This window comes from Schistocerca gregaria, chromosome 4 (assembly GCF_023897955.1).
Source record: "Schistocerca gregaria isolate iqSchGreg1 chromosome 4, iqSchGreg1.2, whole genome shotgun sequence".
Lineage (NCBI taxonomy): Eukaryota > Metazoa > Arthropoda > Insecta > Orthoptera > Acrididae > Schistocerca > Schistocerca gregaria.
In genome coordinates, this window is record NC_064923.1 from 322240863 (window position 1) to 322260844 (window position 19982).

Consider the following 19982-nt stretch of genomic DNA (forward strand, 5'->3'; position numbering starts at 1 on the left):
CGGTTCTAGGCGCTTCAGTCTGGAACCGCGCGACCGATACGGTCACAGGTTCGAATCCTGCCTCGGGCATGGATGTGTGTGATGTCCTTCGGTTGGTTAGGTTTAAGTAGTACTAAGTTCTAGGGGACTGATGACCTCAGGAGTTTAGTCCCATAGTGCTCCGAGCCATTTGACCCATTTTTTGATTCTGAAAAAGAAGTATATTACTGCTGTCCGTAGTTGTTAGACGTTAATTTACTCAAAGTTGACTTATGTCCACCTACAGCGTCGGGACATGTACTGATGAAAGCAATGAAGCCTAAATAGGTTTATATACTAAACTAAAATATCAAGCAGCATACTGTCCACTAATTCTCTGCATAATGTCTTACTATGACGTAATATGTGCTGCAGGTCCTTTAATAAAGAAAGAAAAGTTTGCGAGTATGGGAATATGTGACATAAATTGCCGCATATTTTGGCTTAGAAGCTAAACTTTCTTACACCGCCAAGGGTTCATAGATCTTAGTATGTGACATAAATTTCAACTTGATACGTCGACCCGTTGCTGAGAAAAATGGTTTTGAACCGTTGTACACAGAGACAGAAGGACAACAATGTGATCGTACAAGGGTTCCATTTTTACCGATTGCAGTACAGAACACTAAAAATATCATAAACAAGCAGAACATGTCTATAAAACATTCTTTGATTCTCTGATCATTTCTCACAAGAGTAGAGGAAAAGTAGGCCAGAAATAATTAGTGCACATCACTACAAACAACGAACAAAATATGTGCTTTTGAGCGCGGTACTGCGTGATGTATTTCCCGAGCTACATATGCTGGCAGTAGTTCGCTGACTAAGCTTTCTTTTTTCAAGTTGGCACAGTGGTAGTTAGAGACGGATTAGTTTAATCCCACCTAATGGAGAGAGCTATTTGGCTGCTGCCATTTGTTAGCAAAAACAGATACCCCTTGTTTGGATGTAAACCGTGTTGCATTTGTTTGTGAATGCACTGGAAGTGGTTTAACGTGGCTACTGACTCTGCACTTCACTGTCCGAAAACAAGACTCTCACAGCTCATTGTAAATTAGTAACTCTGACCAACTGCGGACGTTCTTCTGAAACGTTTATTAAGAGACGTTGTCAGAGCAGGCAGAGAACTGCTTGGCACCATCTCTGCGAAATGAGTGCTCTGAAGACATACTAAGTGAACTGTCCGACTACATAAAGGTGTGCCAGTATTATTTCGAAAAATAGACTTAAACTGCTGCAGTTCCCCTTTAATTCATTTAATATCACTGTTGAACCTTGTTACTGAATCATAATTACTAATTTATTTCATTACGTTCTTAGTAGCAAAATTAATAAGAAACTTTTGTTTTACGTCTCCTTCATGACAATGTGGACTCAAATCTCAGGTGAATGTCGAGTTGTGGTATGAACGTAGCAAGAGGCACTTTGTGCCAAGTCAGTTTTATTCTCTATGGCCAAACGCGAGATAGCGTGGGAGAGGCTGTAGGGAGTGAAAGTGGAGGAAGTTACAAACTGGCGTCTTGGCAGGGGCAGAGAGGCTTTATGATTTTTGTGGCCCCAGCGTAGCCGTAACAGGGGCTGTCAGCTGACTACACAGAAGGCACATTTCTATAGTTAACAAAACTTTCATTGACCAATCAGATAATGTAATACTGAATCTGACGTAATACCGCAACTACAGAGAAGCCCAAAATTTGTTGTGACCTGAAGAAAGAGGCAGATTTTGTGACGAGTAGCGAATGATGCACTATAGGTCGCGATTTAAATATCCCAGGCGTTATCGAACGTTACAAGGTGGATTCACTTGATCTCTCAACACCTACAGTTACGTGAATATTCCAGAAGCCACTGTACAGTGCACGGTGACAGATAATTTGTACCATGACTCGGTTTCCCTTTCGTGCTGCACTCGCAACTGGGCAAATGGGTGACCTGAATGCCTCTGTAAGAGCCCAATTCTGGATTATTTTCTTATTATGCCCTGTATGTGAGATGAGCATTGGATAGCTGAACCACCCTCTAATGTGTTGCAGATAATAGTTCTCATTTTGATATTGATCAAACGCATCATACTAATTATGGCTTTAGATTTAGTTCGTTCAGTTCCCGTTTGGTTTTACCCCTTTTTTCAGTCTGGAAGTGTACCATATTTACTACCGCCAAGTTCTTTGGTAGCCAGATCGACAGTCGTTGGACAGTTTGGTGTTGAAAATATGAGATCGCAATTCGAGAACATGTCCGTTTTTGTGTATTTAGTTGTTTGATTCAAACGAAGTCATTCAGGTAATGATCTTAGCTACATGGAGAAGTAACGGTATGTGAGTATAACTTAGATAAAGAATGACGTTATGCAGTCGTGATGAGAGGAAAAGAAATAACTTGAAGATCCCAGCAGGTTGGCAAACTTAGACGATTGGCAGGAAATCATTTTCAACTGAAAATTACGAAGGACTCTTGCTATTCGAAACGAAATGTTACCAAAAAGGAAAGAGAAGCTAGAGAATTTGTCAGCGTGCTCTCCTCTTTATCCACTTCCTGGTTCTAGGATTTAGCTCATAGTAACCTGTTAATCTGCCGGGTGGAATATCCATTTTATCTGAACACCTGTCTTTAAGTGAGCTGAATCTGAGACTGGATGAGCTCTGAGTCTAAGTGCACAGTCATTGCAAGTGACGGGTGATGAGAACTCGAGAATTGTACAGTCAGACCGGTAAAACTGGGCTTACGATAAACTGAATGCCCCGGAGAGCCACCATTCTTCGTACAACCAAAATTTCCACGAAGATAAGACAACAATCATTCTCGAATTCAATAATAAACTATATGCTCTTATGAATGGAGCTGACGCGATGTACAAACTCTATTATTTATCTTCTCAAAGAGGCCACTCCATGAAAGTATAGTCCACATACCTGCAAAAAGCGCTTAGCTTAAGGATCGCTGATTCAAGGGAGTTTTCCTTCCCTTCAAAGATTGGTCACCACGGTAGACATAGGGACAATCATGGCGATGCCTTCAATCCGCCCAAAATATTCTTCATTGAACATAAAATATGTCGCTTAAAGCGCATTCCAGAGCAAAGTGATGTCCACCTGAAAGTTGTCACCTGTTAAGGACAAAGAATCTGCAAGAGGGCGTTTGTAAAATCGGATTCTGTATCAAAGCTGAGTAAACGGTCCAAGCTACTTAGACGGAGAGCTCTAAGTTTGTTGATAAAATCGGCAACTGAAGGTTTATAAAGTTTTTTTTTTTAATTTAATCGTATGGCTGAGGCCCCCCGTCGGTCAGGTCGTTCTCCAGGTTCCGGTCTTTCAATTTGACGCCACTTCAGCGAACTCCAGTCGATGAGGATGATAGGATGATGATGATGATGATGATGATGACAGCACAAGACCCAAGCCCTAGGCGGAGAAAATTGCCCGACCCAGCCGGGAATCGAACCCGGGCACAGAGGATTGACAATCCATCAGGCTGACCATTTTTTTTTTTTTTATCACATAGGACGCCCTCCAGGCGAAAAAAAATTATGTGGAATTACCATCAGTAACATATAAAATAGAAAGGGAATTATAGGAATTAAAGAAAACGCCCTCCTGGCAGAACAGACAAAGCAGCATCCGCGTCCCGCCAACTTGTGGGTAGACGCACACCGAATCCCAAGGCAGTCAGGCATGTTCCAGGCACGTCTTCACGAAGAATATTGCATTTTCCGGTACATGGGACTGAGTCCTGGTATTACACACTCTCATTGAAGTCATCTTCTCATACCTGGGACACCCCAGCTGCAGGGGGGATCGAAGAAGGCACTACCCAAAAAGTTGGCATAGTACTGACGGTATCGCGGATGGTGCATGAGAAAAGTAAAGCGATCTTGCAGGAATGTCCAAAAATCAAGAACACTCTTATCACCTTCATGGAACAAATAAGAGATCGAGAGACCTTTTATCCAGATCACAGCGTTGGTCTTCGTACTTGGGAAGTATGTCTCATCTGGGAACAGAAGAGATTTCGGTGTAATGGCATGGGGAGCCGTACGTAGAAGAAAGGCAAGCATCTTCTGAATCAGCTGCCACACCTCTGCAGAAGATCCACACATCAGTCGATGTTCGTCCGTATCAAGCGTTTGACAGCGAGGACACAGCGGCGAATCTGTCATTTTTATGACATGTAGACGAAGTTGTGTCATGTATTTTCCATTAACGACCAAATACCAGGTCGCACGTGCGCTCGTGTCTAGGTATATATGGTGTACAGAACGCCATACCACGGGCCATGCGATCGTAGGATGTCGCCTTTCCACAACATTCCGAGTGTGATTTCTCATCATGATTCGGTAAACATCACGTGCCATAGGGGGTCTGGTACTAGGCAAGTCGGCATGGACATAACTGTATTCGATGAAAAACGTCCGGATGTGTGAGAGAGGGGAAGAAATATGGGCTACTGCAACGGGTGCCACTCGAGAGGGAGGGGCCACTTCATCAATCAGGCTTCCCGATAATCCGTTTCGGCGGCGGATCCACGATTTAACCATCGTACTTACATAAAGGGCAGCTGCTCTCGCTCGGACGTTGACAAGACCGAGGCCGCCATCTCGAGGAGGAAGTGTCAGCGTGTCGTAGCGGACTTTGAAGATAAGACCCGCGCTAACAAAGTAGCCGAACGCCGCCTGAAGTCTGTGTGCCATTGCCTTTGGCATCGGTAAAATCTGTGCTAAATGGGGTAGTCGCGAGACTAGATGAGTGTTAACAAAATCCACCCTTTGTAACATGTCCAATGCTCTCAGGAGGTTGCCACGAACGTTCGTGCGGATAGCTTGAAGCAGGCGTTTGTAGTTAAATGAGATCGTGCGCTGTATATCACGCGTGAAGGTGATCCCCAAACATTTGAGCTTGTCCACTAATGGCAATGGTGCCACACTCTCAGCTGGAAGGCCTCTACCGACGGACATAGCAGTAGATTTCGTCAGGTTCACACGGCTGCCCGCAGCATCCCCGTATTGGTTGATCCACGCCAGTGCCTCTCGCACTTCATCCTCCGATAGAACCAAGAACACCAAGTCATCTGCATAGGCGCGGCAGATGAAAGAAGTCCCCCTCATTGTTATGCCTGTCAACCGGCTCCTCAAACCGTGTAATAGTGGCTCAAGGGCAATGGCGAAAAGCAGCATCGACAGCGGACATCCTTGACGGACCGACCGCATGACGTTAATAGGGCCCGCCACACGGCCATTGACCAGCACCCGCGACGTGGCACCTCGGAGAAGCCGCAAGACGAGGTGTATAAACCTGTGGGGAAAGGCCATCCGTCGGAGTACGTTTTCGAGAAAGTCATGACTCACTCTATCAAAGGCGTGGTCGAAGTCCACTGTCACTAAGGCACCACGACTGCGACAGGTCATGGTCAGGGCTATAACGTCACGGTAATCGCTGAGTGCCGTCTGAATGTTACTATCACCTCCAAAGCACGTTTGATCCAGAGAGATAACTTGAGGGACGACGCGCCTAATGCGAGCGCCAAGAATCCGGGTAAAAATCTTGAAGTCACAATTTAACATGGTCAGCGGCCGATAATTTTCCACTCCTCGACCTCCCGATGGCTTGGGGACCGGGATAAGCAAGCCTTCTACGAATTCGGGTGGGAGAGGAAAGTCAGGGTTCATCAGTTCTTCATACATCGCAGTCCAGCGTGAGCCCATGATGTCATGAAATGTGTGGTAAAACTCCAGCGGGAACCCATCTGGACCTGGGGCTTTGTTTGCCGCACCCTTATGAAGAGCATCGGCGACGTCATCAGCCGTAATTGTCGCCGTGAGAATCTCCGCAGCAGACTCGTCCAGGGTATCTGTCAAGGAACGGAGGACATCAGACATTACCGCCACGTTCCGGTCCTCTGCTGCATAGAACTCGTTGTAGTGATCCACAAAGGCTCTTACGATGTCATTCTGGGACGTCAATCGACGACCATCTGGCATGTCGAGGGCGTTGATCAACTTTCTACGACACCGCTGCTTCTCTCGGATAACATGATGCATGGACGGGAGCTCTCCTGGTACACATTCGTGACATCTTGCGCGTACTACTGTGCCTTCAAGGCGGTGACGTATAAGAGAAATTATCTTCGCCTTAATACGTTGAATTTCAACCTGTCGTTGAACTGAGGGGGCAAGGTTTGAGAGTTCCCGGAGAATTGTGAAATAGTATTCCATGGTATGTCGGTGCCATAACATTTTATCGCGACCGTAATTCATCATAGAACGACGTAAAGCAGGCTTGGCGCAGTCGATCCACCATCGAAGTGTTGAAGGATACGCTGGAAGGCGTCTCACACAGTTGTTCCACGTCGTCTCTACGACCTGCCTACATTCCGGATCCTTGAGATGGGCCACATTCAGCTTCCACAGGCCTCGACCGCGCCACACCTTCTGCCTCTGGAGCGAAACAGTGCAAATGTAGGCGATATGGTCGGAAAAGGCGGTAGGCCATAACTCAGCGTCAAGCGTGGCAGTTACGAGTCCTGGGGACACGTAGACACGGTCAAGACGACTTGCTGAATGGCTGGTGACGTACGTATACCCAGGCCGATCGCCATGCACGCGGTCCCAAGTATCGGTGAGTTTCAGTTCATGCACAAGCAGCTTGAGTTCCTGGCATGTGGTGAAATGGGGATGTTGGTCCTTTTGGGATAACACACAATTGAAGTCGCCGCCAAGAACAATATGGTCGTAGCGTCCGACAAACAAAGGAGCGATCTGTTCTGAATAGAATCGCGACCGCTCCCGTCGCTTGGCCGTGCCCGAGGGAGCGTAAACATTGATGACTCGAACACCGTGAAAAGTCACAGCAAGACCCCTAGCCGATGGTAGGTAAATCACGTCATCTACATCAATGCCTTCCTTTAAAAGAATAGCTGTCCCACTGCCACCGTCGGCACACGGCGTGAGGTAGGAAACATAGCCATATACATTAGGAAACGTCGCCAGGCGAACTTCCTGCAAAAGGGCAACATCTAGGTCCGACGCCCTCAACATATCACGGAGCAATTGTAGTTTGACAGGGGTGCCAATGGTGTTGACATTGATGGAGCCAATCCTGTAAGCTTGTCGTAGAATTGGGACTACAGGGACGCTCATGGAGGCACGAAGAGCAGCAGCGAACAAGAATGTTGTCCCAGTAGGCTGCACATCCCCATCCTGTAACCCTGTCGATTAGGAGTCGTGGGCTGGAGCAGCGGCATTCGCGGCTGTCTCACTAGTTGGTGTTTCGTCGGCTACATCGTCAGACCACGCAAGGGTGCGTGGATGGTGTGCGTCCAGTGGAGTACCAGCAGAGTCCGAAGGCAGTGTCACGTCGGTGGTGGAAGAGTTGTCCTGGCTCAGCTGTTGTTCAACGTCCATAGGTACAGCGCCTGGTGCATGCAAGGATGGTTGTACGTCCGACGGAGTGCAAGTTGGTGCTTCCACCACAGATTCGTCCTTCGGGGGAACAACTTGATAATTTTGATCTTCATCGTCTTGAGACTGCGTCCTGCAGGTGTCAGACGGGGCGATCCGCCGTTTCCGACGTCTCTTCGGCGACCGTTGCTTGCGCACGTGATCTTCAGTGTCCGAAGACGCCTGGGGATCCGGATGTTCAGGCACAAAAGCATCGGTAGGCACAATCATGGAGTCAAGGGCCATCCCCTGTCCTTGAGATTGCTCACCACTGCACACGTCGGGAGGAGGAGGCAAGGGCGTCGGTCCGTCCGCAACAGCCTGAGGCAGTACCGGAGACGACGATGTACCAGTAGTAGGAGCCAGTGGTGTTCGCGGTCGGGGGTCGCTATGGAGAGCTTCGACAAACGTCAGCGGTAGCGACGTCGGAGCGGTCGTGGCCGGCAGGTCCCCAGGCGGTAACTGTGTGATTCTGCGCTGCAGACAGCTGGAACGGAGGTGTCCTCCTTTGCCACATCCCGAGCATGTCTTCGGCTGTCCATCATAAATAATAATTGCACGGCAGCCACCAATATATAAGTAGGACGGCACATGTTTGGTTAGTTCTATGCGGATCTGCCGTACTCCATTGAGAACCGGGTATGTAGTGAACTGAACCCACTTCTCAGCTGTGTGGCTAATCACTTTTCCATATGGATGGAATGCAGATACCACTACCTCTGAAGGCACCTCGAAAGGGAGTTCAAAAACACGTATCGTGCGCAGTCCAAGTCCCGCATGTTCCACAGTTACGTCACCGATGTGTCCATCAGAGTGACGGAACTTAAGACCACTTCGAGTTGCATCTAGAATTTTTTCACATATGTCTTCGTTGACCAATTTCACGTATACCACACTGCTCACTATAGAAAGGTGGATGCCAACAAGATCGTTGCAGTCAATCTTGACTTCATCTCTGATAAACTGTTCGATTTCCAGTGCTTTTGGTCGGGCATATTCAGGTGCAAAGCTAATCTTCAGTGTCGATTGTCGGTGGGCATAAGCCATTCTCTGTCGAATGAAATATAGCGCGCTAAGACGGCAGAATCACGTAAACAACTCCGCGAGCGAGCTGCGCGGCGAGGACGTAAACAAGACGTCCGTGCCGCTCGCGTGCCGAAAGGACCATTCAGCTACCGGCGGCGGACATTTGTAAAGGTAATATAACAGTTTTTTGTCTTCTAGCTGGTATGTTGATAGGTTGTATGGTCCACTAATCGATTCTACCTGCAGGAACATTGATTACGATGCTACAGTGCCGGCCGGTGTGGCCAAGCAGTTCTAGGCGCTATAGTCTGGAACCGCGCGACCGCACCGGACGCAGGTTCCAATCCTGCCTCGGGCTTGGTTGTGTGTGATGTCCTTAGGTTAGTTATGTTAAAGTAGTTCTAAGTACTAGGGGACTGATGACCTCAGAAGTTAAGTCCCGTACTGCTCAGAGCCATTTAAACAATTTTTAATACTACAGGACGTGTGCACTTTTTACATTCCTGAATTTTTCCTCGTTAGCACAGGGGACCACCAACGGGTTAAGATCGCGTGGGTGCCCACCAGCGATATATATGGTTTTCCTAAAATTCATGAAGAATGTCTCCCTTCACCGTCAGTAACAAGCAATGATGTGTCCATACACACAATTCAGTAAAACATCTTACTCCTTGCAGAGAACATTGTTGTGCAAATATTCACATTGTATAAGACACTGTGACATTTTATCGACAAACTGGATGCTCTTTGTCTAAAGTAGCACTGGTGGAGTAGCTGACGTCGCCATTGGTAGCCTTCTGTTACACTGCTGGCCATCCGCTTTATGGAGGACCTTGAGGGAGGAGATATTTAATAGGTGGTGCTTAAACCTGTGGTTATTTGATGGTATGGTATGAGGACGAGACATTCAAAATGTGGCCTCATGGAGAAGAAAAATTAATGTAGTTTGTACATCACCTCATCTCTGTTAGTAATAACATTGAGTTCACTATGGAATGAGAGTAAGATGGTTGTCTTACCGATATGTGTTTCCAATCACCGACTTGTCATGAGCCGTCGCAAGTTATGGGTGAAGTTGAAACATTTGTATGCAGAACCCCCACAGTTTCAGATGCAGACCGTCTGCCTGAAGAGATTGCCCATCAAAAGATAGTGATCAAGGAAAATTGATATTCTATTAACAGGGCACTATCAGTTAAAACTTAGAACTAGGAAGTGGTAAAGAGGATACCACATCGAGGTGTTCTCTAAGTTTGCTTTCCTTTTCGGCAATATTTCGTTTAAAATAGCAAAAATCTTCCATAATTTTCAGATGAAAATTGTTTTTCGGTCATTGTCTAAGACTGCAGGTCCACTTGGATCAGCGGAGGGCAGTTTGTCATTGTGAAAGGTTGGAATTTTCATAATAGCTCATCAATGCCGTATGCTTCTATGTTACGAAACGAAGGACGTGTCCATCAGTCTTAGATGGCTCAGCTGAGGATGACTAGCAGGTGCCCAGTCGAAATATCATAGAGTGGAGTTGACGTTGGCAGCGTGTATGCTCGAAATTTCTTCAAACACTCAATTCGCTGTCAAAATTTTAGGACTCAGGGATGATAGGTATTTATTTAACGTTAATTCAATGAAACCTGGTATCTTTGAAACCCACAGAAGCCTTTAGGGTTTCGATACAGTTTATATTGCAAAGAGCCGGCAGTAGTGGCCGTGCGGTTCTAAGCGCTGCAGTCTGGAACCGAGCGAACGCTCCTGTCGCAGGTTCCAATCCTGCCTCGGGCGTGGATGTGTGTGATGTCCTAAGGTTAGTTAGGTTTAATTAGTTCTAAGTTCTAGTCGACTGATGACCTCAGAAGTTAAGTCGCTTAGTGCTCAGTCACTTCAACCATTTTGAACCATATCGCAAAGAAAACCTGTTTCCTCAGTACTGACGTGTTAACAAGTAGCGATCGTGAAAATATACAGAACTGAGTGAGATGACGAATGTAATTGTGAGTTAGTATTGCTATCTAAATATGTTAATTAATGAGGGTGAAATTATCTGTATTTTCAGTCAGCCATTCATTGCATGTGAGGTGCTGCCACGAATGAAGTATAATGAGCTGAATGTTCGTAAACCCTTCAACTGCGTGGATCTTTTGTACAACTTATGTGTGTAGAAGAAGTTAGATATTTACGTATCGTTTATTACAACATATAACAAATGTTATCGATTCTAGGATCATACTTAATGCTGAACCTGAAATTTCGACACCACTACGAAAGCGACTTGTTACTCTGTGGGTCCTGGCGCTGTAAATGTTGCCCGATTAGGAACAACTACGTTGGACTGAGATAATAGTGGGTAGGCGGAGTAACTGTTGCTAATACGAATGGTTACTAACGAAACTCGATGGTTGGATCTGTTACATATTCAACACGTCTTGCTTACTTAAAGAATAATAATGGATTAATAGACCCCCATGAACCATAGACCTTGCCGTTGGTGGGAAGACTACGCGACTTTTTAAATGTTCGTCTAATAATTTATTGTGCAGAAGATGGTATAAATATAACAATGTTCACATTATCGGTTTCAGCACTTGATTGCCATACTCAGCGTTATTAATCTGCTTGGTCAAAATATTCAATAATCCCAGTTAAACAATCTGAACATAAGTAAGGCTTATAAAATACACTCCTGGAAATTGAAATAAGAACACCGTGAATTCATTGTTCCAGGAAGGGGAAACTTTACTGACACATTCCTGGGCTCATATACATCACATAATCACACTGACAGAACCACAGGCACATAGACACAGGCAACAGAGCATGCACAATGTCGGCACTAGTACAGTGTATATCCACCTTTCCCAGCAATGCAGGCTGCTATTCTCCCATGGAGACGATCGTAGAGATGCTGGATGTAGTCCTGTTGAACGGCTTGCCATGCCATTTCCACCTGGCGCCTCAGTTGGACCAGCGTTCGTGCTGGACGTGCAGACCGCGTGAGACGACGCTTCATCCAGTCCCAAACATGCTCAATGGGGGACAGATCCGGAGATCTTGCTGGCCACGGTAGTTGACTTAAACCTTCTAGAGCATGTTGGGTGGCAAGGGATATATGCGGACGTGCATTGTCCTGTTGGAACAGCAAGTTCCCTTGCCGGTCTAGGAATGGTAGAACGATGGGTTCGATGACGGTTTGGATGTACCGTGCACTATTCAGTGTCCCCTCGACGATCACCAGAGGTGTACGGCCAGTGTAAGAGATCGCTCCCCACACCATGATGCCGGGTGTTGGTCCTGTGTTCCTCGGTCGTATGCAGTCCTGATTGTGGCGCTCACCTGCACGGCGCCAAACACGCATACGTCCATCATTGGCACCAAGGCAGAAGCGACTCTCATCGCTGAAGACGACACGTCTCCATTCGTCCCTCCATTCACGCCTGTCGCGACACCACTGGAGGCGGGCTGCACGATGTTGGGGCGTGAACGGAAGACGGCCTAACGGTGTGCGGGACCGTAGCCCAGCTTCATGGAGACGGTTGCGAATGGTCCTCGCCGATACCCCAGGAGCAACAGTGTCCCTAATTTGCTGGGAAGTGGCGGTGCGGTCCCCTACGGCACTGCGTAGGATCCTACGGTCTTGGCGTGCATCCGTGCGTCACTGCGGTCCGGTCCCAGGTCGAAGGGCACGTGCACCTTCCGCCGACCACTGGCGACAACATCGATGTACTGTGGAGACCTCACGCCCCACGTGTTGAGCAATTCGGCGGTACGTCCACCCGGCCTCCCGCATGCCCACTATACGCCCTCGCTCGAAGTCCGTCAACTGCACATACGGTGCACGTCCACGCTGTCGCGGCATGCTGCCAGTGTTATAGACTGCGATGGAGCTCCGTATGCCACGGCAAACTGGCTGACACTGACGGCGGCGGTGCACAAATGCTGCGCAGCTAGCGCCATTCGACGGCCAACACCGCGGTTCCTGGTGTGTCCGCTGTGCCGTGCGTGTGATCATTGCTTGTACAGCCCCCTCGCAGTGTCCGGAGCAAGTATGGTGGGTCTGACATATCGGTGTCAATGTGTTCTTTTTTCCATTTCCAGGAGTGTAGATAGCCGTACCGTAGGTGCAACCACAACGGAGCGGTATCTGTTGAGAGGTCAGACAAACGTGTGGTTCCTGAAGAGGGGCGGCGGCCTTTTCAATAGTTGCAGGGGCAACAGGCTGGATGATTGACTGATATGGCCTTGTCAAATCAACCAAAGCGGTCTTGCTCTTCTGGTTCCGCGAACAGCATAAAGCAAGGGGAAACTACAGCCGTAGTTTCCCCGAGTGCATGCAGCTCTACCGTATGGTCAAATAATGACGGTATCATCTTGGGTAAAATACTGCGGAAGTAAGATAGTCCCCCATTCGGATCCCCGGACGGGAACTACTCAGGAGAACGTCGTTATCAGGAGAAACAAAATTGGCGTTCTTCGGATCGGATCGTAGAAAGTCAGATCCCATAATCGGATAGGTAGGTTAGAAATTTTTAAAAGCGAAATTGATAGGTTAAAGGTTGGTATAATGGGGATTAGCGAAGTTCGGTGGCAGGAGGAACTGTATATCGAGACAGGAAATACAGGGTTATAAATACAAAATCAAACAGTGGTAATGCAGGAGTAGGCTTAATAATGAGTAAAAAAATAGGAACGCGGATAAGCTACTATGAACACCCTAGTGAACGCATTATTGTAGCCAAGATAGACACGAAGCCCATGCCCACCATAGTAGTAAAAGTTCATATGTTAACTAGCTCCACAAATGAGGAGGAGATTGAGGAAATGTATAATGAGATAAAAGAAATTATTCAAATGGTTAAGGGAGCTCAAAATTTAATAGCAATAGGAAAACGAAAGGAAGGTAGATGAATATGGGCTGGGGGAAAGGAATGAAAACGGAAGCCACCTAGTAGAATTTTGCACACATCATAATTTTTAATCGTAGCTAACACATGGCTTAAGAATTAGGAGAGAACGCTGTATACGTGGAAGAGATCTAGAGATACAGAAAGGTTTCAGGTTCATAATATAATGATTAGGTATAGACTTCGAAACCAGATTTAAAATTGTATGACATTTCCAGGGGCAGATGTGCACTCTGCTCATAATATATTGGTTATGAACTGCAGAGTATAACTGAAGAAATTGCAAGAAACAGGAATTTAAGGAGATGGAACCTGGATAAACTGAAAGAACCAGAGGTTGTAGAGGGTTCCAGAGGGAGCATTAGGGAACAATTGACAAGAACAGGGGAAATTAATGCAATAAAGGAAGGATGTATAGCCCTAAGAGATGAAATAGTGAAGCCAGCAAAGGATCAAGTATGTAAAAAGACGACGGCTGATAGAAATCCTTGGGTAACCCTAGAGATATTGAATTTAATCGAGGAAAGGCGAAAATATAAAGAGACAGTACATAAAGCAGGCGAAAGAGAATAAAAACGTCCAAGAAATGAGATCGATAGGAAATGCAAAATGACTTAAATAGGAATGGCTAGAGGACAAATGTAAGGATTTAGAAGCATGTATCACCAGGTTCAAAAATGGCTCTGAGCACTATGGGACTCAACATCTGTGGTCATCAGTCCCCTAGAACTTAGAACTACTTAAACCTAACTAACCTAAGGACATCACACACATCCATGCCCAAGGCAGGATTCGAACCTGCGACCGTAGCGGTCGCGCGGTTCCAGACTGTAGCGCCTAGCACCACTCGGCCACTCCGCCCGTCTGTATCACTAGCTCAGATGGAAAACATGTCCAACGCAAAGAAGGAAAAGCAGAAATGTATAAGAGGTATATAGAGCGGCTATACAAGGGAGATGTATTTGCGGGCAATGTTATGCAAATGGAAGAGAACGTAGATGAAGTTGATAAGTGTGATACGATACTACGTCAAGAATTTGATAACACACAGAAATACTTAAAGTTGAAATAAGGCTCCGGGCATAGAGAACATTCCGTTAGAGCTACTGATAGCCTTGGGAGAGCCAGCCATGACTAAACTCTTCCATCTGGTGAGCAAGATGTACGAAACAGAAGAAAGACCCTCAAACTTCAATAATAATATCATAATCCGAAATCCAAAGAAAGCATGTGCTGACAAGTGTGAAAATTATCGAACTATCAGTTTAGTAAGCCAGTGCTGCAGTATACTAACGTATCCTTTACGGAAGTATAGGAAAACTGGTGGAAGCTGACATTCGGAAAGATGAGTTTGGATTCCGGAGAAACGCAAAAACACGCTAGATAATACTGACCCTACGAATTTTTCATAGAAGATAGGTTAAGGAAAGATAGACATCCGTTTATAGCATTTGTAGACTTAGAGAAAGCTTTTGATATTGTTGACTACAATACCGACTTTCAAATTCTAAAAGTGGCAGGAATAAAATACAGCAGCGAAAGGCATTTACAATTTGTAAGGAAACCAGACGGCAGTTATAAGAGTCGAGGGGCACGAAAGGGAAGTAGTGGTTTGCGGTGAGACAGGGTTGTAGCCAATTCCCAATGTTATTCAATCTTTATATGGAGCAAGCAGTAAAGGAAAGAAAAGAAAAATATTAGAGTAGAAATTAAAGTCCAGGGAGCAGAAATAAAAAATTTTGAGGTTTGCCGATGACATTGTAATTCTGTCAGAGACAGCAAAGAACTTGGATGAGCAGTTTAACAGAATTGACAGTATCTTTAAGAGAGGGCATAAGGCGAACATCAACAAAAGCAAAACGAGGATAATTGAATGTAGTCAGATTAAATGAGGTGATGCTGAGGGGATTAGTTTAGGAAAGGAGATACCTAAAGTAGTAATTGAGCTTTGCTATTTGGGAAGGGAAATAAATGATGGTCGAAGTAGGGAGGATCTAAAATGTAGACTGGCAATGGCAAGAAAAGAGTTTCTGAAGAAGAGAAATTTTTTAACGTCGGGTATAGATTTAGGTCTCAGGAAGTTATTTTAAAAGTATTTGTATGTAGTGTATGAAACCGAAACATGGACAATAAACAGTTTAGACAAGTAGAGAATAGGAGCTTTTGAAATGTTGCGCTACAGAAGAATGCTGAAGATTATATTGGTAGATCACATAACTAATGAAGAGGTACTAAACATCATTAAGGAGAAGAGAAATCTGTGGTACAATCTGACTAAAAGAAGGGATCGGTTGGTAGGACACATTGAGGCATCAAGGGATCGCCAATTTAGTGCTGGAGGGAAGTGTGACGGGGTAGAAATCGCAGAGTGAGACCAAGACCTGAATACAGTAAACACATTCAGAGAGATGTGGGCCGCAGTAGTTAATGGGAGATGAAGAGGCTTACACAGGGTAGTGTAGCGTGCAGAGCTGCATCAAACCAGTCTTTGGATTGAAGACCACAATAGCAAGAACAGACCGTCATATATGGCCTGCACTGAACGAGGTTAGGCCCTCTGCATAAAATGATCAGAGAGCTTATTCACATACTGTCAGAATACGTTTTGAACCAAAGTTTCAGCAGTTACACCCATAGTTCTCTTTCTGTAACTTTTTAGCATTTACACCTATACTTGTCTTTCACTAATATTTTAGAAAGCAACATAGACCTTAAGAACACAATAGGTAGCCGGCTGCGGTGGTCTCGCGGTTCTAGGCGCGCAGTCCGGAACCGTGCGACTGCTACGGTCGCAGGTTCGAATCCTGCTTCGGGCATGGATGTGTGTGATGTCCTTAGGTTAGTTAGGTTTAAGTCGTTCTAAGTTCTAGGGGACTAATGACCACAGCAGTTGAGTCCCATAGTGCTCAGAGCCAACACAATAGATAGGAGCGTTTATATTCAGTAGGAGCGTTTATATTTTTCTGTTATCTGTTTGTATAGCATATCGAGTAGCAAATTAGTTTGCGAGATATGGTGAGGCAGAGTGGAATTGAGTCTGTGCAGCAGATTAACTGCTTTCGCTGGTGCACTAGGTAGCCTGAGTGTGACTTTTAGGTAGTTTCCCATGCTCTCTTAGGTAAATACTGGGCTACTCCTCGCTTTCCGCCTTACGCAAATAGTCAAAGTACGATAATCTACAGAACAAATTTAACAGTTCACAAACCGGTGGCGCGCATACATTGCCTCTGCTAGGTAACTGACGCAGGGATGACAGGGACATCCGGCGGCAAACTATTAGGTTGGTGCATCAGTTAGTACTGTTTTCGTTTTTCATGTTGGTATTACCCTTGTTACGGGTTTATTTATAGATTGTCGTTTTTTATTTGTAGTTCACTGTTACTATTTGAATTTAGATATTGCCATTTTGTTATTTGGAGGTAGTGCGTGGAGCTGTGGACGCTACAAAATTGTGTTCCATGTGGAGAAATCTGAACGTTTCCGACATATTGTTCTGTTTGAGGTCAATTGTCGGGTGACAGAAGTTGAGGCAGCGAGAAACAATTGCGCCTTGTATGGTGATAATGCCACTGAACTGAGAACGGCAAGAAAATGGCTTTGTTGTTCCAAGGAGGATCGTTTCGACATTAATGACAAGGATCCCACAGGAAATAGCATTTGGCAGTCTTCTTTATGCTTGGTCCCACTGGTAGTCTAGCGGTTCTCTTAGGAGGAAGTTTGGCGCCAGCGTGTCACTGGTGGGGTAGCTTTAGGCTCCCCTACTGCATGAGGCGAGAGTAAATCTGATAGGCTCTATTATGCTAGATACGTTAGGAGGAGGGGGGGGGGGGCTTGAACATTTCGATCGTGAGCTGCGTCTCGCGACTGTGTGCCCATTGATCATGGAAGAGGTACAAGCACACTTCTCCCAGCTCAGGTGATGAGCCGCAGGGTGCGAAACTTGTCATTCTGCTGTCAGACTCCAAACGCGGCAGTTTTCCATTTCTACTTACTCATAACGATAGCAGGTATGGAACTCGGCACTTTTCATTCTCTTTGGTCATTCTAGCAAAGAGAAATTGCGTTTGTACATTCCATAGCGGACGGACTCGACTCATTTTTTGGGCTCCGATTGAAGCAGTGTAGAGACTTCTGGTGTACAACGGAAACAGACTGAGGAAAACGACTGGTGCATCCACTACCTACGCGTGAGGCGAGAGCGAGAGTTGCCGCCACACCCTGATGTCTGATGCCACAACCAACGAGTGAGCTATAGTAAGAACTGCGCAGTGCGAAGCATTGGGTGCACAGCGGGGGTGTAACGATAGTTTTCGTATTAGATAACGTGGGGCTAAATAAGTGTAATACGGATACTGTGTAGAACTGATAAATGAAATATGGGACATAACTTCTGAGGTCATCAGTCCCCTTGAACTTAGAGCTACTTAAACCTAACTAACCTAAGGACATCACACACATCCATGCTCGAGGCAGGATTCGAACCTGCGACCGTAGCGGTCGCACGGTTCCAGACTGTAGTGCCTAGAACGGCTCGGTCACTCGGGCCGGCTGTAGAACTGAGACTTGCCAAGTGGTGTTAATCTCGTTTCTTTCTTCACGTATTCTGTCGCACCTAAGTTATCACTAATTTCATGCTTTACATTTGCGGGATCGCTTTTCGCGATGTTCAAAGCCACGAGAAGCGCTTTGGTTCACTTTCTTAAGTCAGTCACGTCTTCTCTCTACTAGTTACATGTCAGTTTCAATTCACAGCTGATTCTCTTAATTATCAAGTTTCTAGGCTTCCTTGTCTTAAGGTCCTTGCAGCTAAGTTAGATTAAGTAGTGTGTAAGCCTAGGGACCCATAACCTCAGAAGTTTGGTCCCATAGAAACTTACCACAGATTTCCAAAATATAAGTTGATCGTTACATAAGACATTACAAAAAGTTTTCATCTGTCCAAAACATGTTTCTAAATACCTTAGACGTAAGTGTAATCATACAGTCCTCACTAATGTACATGAGAGTAGCAACATGCCAGAAAAGAGACGTACAGGCAAATATCTGATAACCAGTGGCGACAGTCTTCATTGTTTTTATAAAGTAACATTTCATTTTATGACGAAGGATGATGATAGGATGTGAGTGCCAGTTCTGCAAGGTTCGCAAAAGAGCTTCTGTAAAGTTTGGAAGGTAGGAGACGGATACTGGCAGAAGTAAAGCTGTGAGTACCGGGAGTGAGTCGTGCTTCGGTAGCTCAGTTGGTAGAGCACTTGCCCGCGAAAGGCAAAGGTCCCGAGTTCGAGTCTCGGTCGGGCACACAGTTTTAATCTGCCAGGAAGTTTCATATCAGCGCACACTCCGCTGCAGAGTGAAAATCTCATTCTGAAGAAGTAATATTACTTGGCGCAAAGGTTTTATCAACATAAGTTTCTTTTTATATTTGATTTCCTTCTCATAAGAGCAGTACAGGCCGTTGTAGAATTGCGTTGAAGACATCCAAACGTTTTGTTATTGTAATTTTCGCTCTATAATTAAAGTAGGAGAATGGGCTATAAGGAATAGAGTTCACTATAGAGTCTCTGTTCTGGTCTGATATATACCAAATGAGCCGATAGATTTTTTTTTTTTTTTTTTAGAGAAACTTCAATTGTTATCTTATGAACTTACATAATTGATTCAACAATTTAAATTGCAAATGATTTGTCACTCGATCCAGTAATGAAAAAGACTGCCATAGTTAACTGACCATATAAAAAGCAAATCAACTTAATTCATGACGATTGTTTAGTTTCCATATTCATGGTTCTTCTGTATTCGTATAACCCGCTGCTAGAAGTTCATTGTGGCCGTGTGTTCCTGGGAAGTCGGCTCCGTGTAGGGGGATGCCTTGTTCGCGTGGCTACTGCATTTTTCTTCCTTCCTTGGCCTCGACGCACGTGTAACTGCATCTTGATGTTGAGCGGAGCCCGTCGCCTTGATCGTGTTAAATAGAACGCTGGCCGGCCTGGTTGCTGACATTCACCACAGTTTATTAAAGTCTGCGTCAGATACAAAAGTTAAGTATTTCACAAAAGTTACTTTATATATTGGTATATTCCTCGTTGCTTCAAGTGGGTCGCACAAAGAAGTTAGTATTTTTGCTTTCTCAGTGTGTCGCAGCTGGAAGATGGAGTGTTGTGTATGGGCGCCTATCCATATGGTGGCTTATTTCTTGAATGCATAGAATGCCTTAATCCGGTGTTGTGATTGTTGTTACATCGAAATGGTTTCATGCGTTTCTGTTGATCAGGCAGAGTAAGTTATTCGTTTACTAGTTTTCCAAACGTCTGTGTCCGTTCGACTCAAAATACTATGTTCAAGAGTGCATACTTCACAACAAACGTCGTGGGCGCCTGTCCCCACCAGGATTAGCCTACTTGTTTTTCATTTGCAGCTATCGTACTCCCAACAACTTTGTACCATGCACTATGGATTTCTGATATTAATAAACGCACCGAGACATTTTACCATAGGATGTTCCACCGGTACTGTGGAGATTTTGACTCTGTGGTATCCTTCCATGGGCTGCCTCCGACAGCGTCACATACTTTCTCTGGAATATTTATCTCTGGGATTGAGGGCGCTTTCTA

The 19982-nt window shown here is 45.5% G+C and overlaps 1 non-coding gene across 1 annotated transcript; it reads left to right on the plus strand.

Moving 5' to 3' along the window:
* Nucleotides 1–18595: 18595 nt before the first annotated feature.
* Trnas-cga (transfer RNA serine (anticodon CGA)) lies at nt 18596–18670 on the plus strand. The gene has a single exon. It is a non-coding gene; the product is annotated as a tRNA-Ser (tRNA).
* The last annotated feature ends 1312 nt before the right edge of the window (nt 18671–19982 follow it).